We start from the raw sequence: 2,987 nt of genomic DNA, 5'->3' as shown, positions 1-2,987 counted from the left end.
TTGAGGACAACTTTACTGCCTCAATTTATTTTACCGGAAGAGTTAACTCCTTTAGCATGTTAGTTTGTAGATTAGATGATTCACCTTCACCTTTATTCCTTTTAGGGACATATTGGAGCGCAAGACTTACTTTCTTGCCATAAGACACAATATCCCCTCTATGAGATTTATTCACATTTGGTTGTACCTCCTCAGTAACAACTTCAGTGCTGCCAGCAATCACCTCAACTGTTTTAGTTGTGGGCTCGTCATTCTTGCTTTTCATGCCATCATCACCTTTTAGTTCCTTCACAATGCGATTCTTTAAGTAGAACTTTGCATCGGCAAAGTGTGACTCAGCCTCGGTGAATGGCTCATCATCAGCAACTATCTTCTTCTCGACTTCACCCTCATAGTATTTCAAATGTTGATGGTAGGTAGATGGAACCACTTTATTCTCATGTATCCAAGGCTTTCCGATCAAGACATTGTATGAAGTCTTTGCATCGATCACATACAGCCATGCACTTGATTGCATATCTTCAATGGTGATTCCCAACCTGATTGCACCCATGGCTCTTTGCCCCCATTGGTTGAATCCTTGGATCATCACATGACTTTCTGAGAGTTCGTTAGTGGGAATACCAAGTTCTTTCACAGTGCGAATTGACAAGATGTTCACTAAGGTTCCTCCATCAACCAAAATTCGAGTTACCCTTTCATCACACATATAGCCAACCAGGTACAACGGGCGATTATGAAGAGTGTCACCTAGTAGAAGGTCGTCATTTGTGAACGTAACTTTTTCCTCGCACACGTTAGCTTCTTGAGGGATAGACTCGATGAGGTTTTTTGGAGATGGTGCCAACGGTAGGTCATCACTCTTTTCTTCCCCTTTATCAGCATTACAACAAGAGGCCTCAATACCATCATGAGAAATCTTCAACATGGCAAATAATTCTCCAAGGTCACTGGATGTCGTGGCTTTGAGGGTGGTACACCTCCACTTTTGCTTTCCCCAAAAGCCTAACTGGATTCTGTTTTCTTGGTCTTTTTACCATCATTTTTTTGTTGGTTGTTCTATTGATTCTTTTTGTGGACTCCTTCTATGGCGCCTATGACGAGTCACCAACGTCCAACCTTCATCATCATCAGGTTGATCGAATTTAACTTTATTATTCTCCATTAATTCTCCATCTTTACTTTCTTTAAAACCACATAATTCATCCGGACTGAATGAGCCAAAGATGATAGAGACTTGGTTTGCACTTTCTTTCTCATCTTCAAGTACGATCTTCTTTTCACGAGCCAAGTCTATAACTTTGACCTTGATGATAAAGCACTTCTCTAGAGGGTGGCTTACAAGTCGATGGTATTTGCAGTAATTTGGGTCATTCGTTTTACCATCTTCATTTGGCCGCTTCATCTCCGGAAGTTCAATGAGATTTAACTCGAGGAGTTCTTCAAAAATTCCTGGCACATCAGAATCCAGAAATAGGTACTCATTCTCTTGCATTTCTTTTAGAGGCAACTTCCCACTTAGTTAATCTTGAAAAGAAGTGGATTTCGTACTCTGCTTCTTGCTCACCTTTGTTGTGAACTTCACAGGTGATGTGTTGACATTCATAGCTTATTTGTTTTCATACCTGGGTACAAACTTGCTCCATTTCCTGACTTCTTACTTGTTGTTCCCTTTGCGAGGCTCATAGATAGGCAACCTTTCGTTTCTAGTGGAGGCCATGCTTAACTCCATGTCATGGGCACGAGTCACGGGTTCTTCAAATGTGCTAGGCTTGATACCTTGCAAGATATAGCCGAGTCCCCAATGCATGCCTTGGATACACATCTCTATGCTAGAAGCTTCAATAAGCCTATCTTTGCAGTTGAGGCTTACATTTCTCCAATGATTGATAAAGTCGATACCTGGTTCACTCTTTCATTGACGAGTATTTGTAAGTTTTATCATACTCACAGTACGTCTCATGCTATAAAAGCGATTGAGGAACTCTTGCTCTAGTTGATCCGAGCTATCAATAGATCCAACCTCGAGGTCTGTGTACCAGTCAAAAGGATTTCCTTTTAGCGAGCGGACAAACTGCTTGACGAGGTAATCTCCATAAATCCCAGCATTGTTGCACATTTCAACGAAGTGTGCCACATATTGCTTTGGATTACCTTTACCATCAAACTGTTGAAACTTTGGAGGTTGATAGACATCATGCATCTTCAACATATCGACCCTGGCAGTGGATGGCTTTGCATATGTAAGGGAGGACTTGGCAGCAACTTCATACTTACTCTTAATGGTTCCTTCAATGAACTCCGTCAGTTGATCGATTGGAATCATCCCTTCAGATGAGACATGGATAGCCTTATCAGATGCTACTTGTCTTGGGGGAGAATCACTCTCTGGAACTTCTGGGAGCTTGCCAGGTGTGTGGGTGGATTCTTCTTCCATCAAGATTCCCATCCTATCTGTTAGCCTGTTGATTCTAGCATCTTGATTTTGCATGAACTTCGTGAAGCCAGCGATTGCTTCTGTCAAGTTTGCCAAGTGCTCCTCCACAGATGAAGTGTTTGTCACCATGGCTTGCATGATTGTCGTGGACGATGGAGAGTAGCATAGATTGTCACACAGATTGATCCTCAATTAGCTCACGCTATGTGGTGCAAGTGGGGAGGATCCATCACTTGAAGCATCATCATTTTCCTTTAAAGCAGAGTGCTTGGATCCAGAGAGGTCAAGCAGAGCAAGAGTTTTCTTGATCTTTTCAACAACATCACTTCCTCCTTCGGGTGCGCTTGTGGAGGATCTTGCTCCTTTTGAGGATGAAGATCCGAAAACAGGGGTTGATACGGACGGCACATGTGGTGCTTGTTGTCCTAAAGAGCTTTCCTTGCTCCTTGTAGTTGGTCCAAAGCTTCCAAAGGTAACATCGAGGATGCTTTCTACATCGGCGTATAACCTGGAATTAGCAGCCTTGGTGGAAGTTGATCTGGGTTTGATT

The sequence above is a fragment of the Nicotiana tabacum genome, chromosome 4 (assembly GCF_000715075.1).
Source record: "Nicotiana tabacum cultivar K326 chromosome 4, ASM71507v2, whole genome shotgun sequence".
Classification (NCBI taxonomy): domain Eukaryota; kingdom Viridiplantae; phylum Streptophyta; class Magnoliopsida; order Solanales; family Solanaceae; genus Nicotiana; species Nicotiana tabacum.
The sequence above is the reverse complement of the archived record's forward strand: the minus strand, read 5'-3'. Positions refer to the sequence as shown.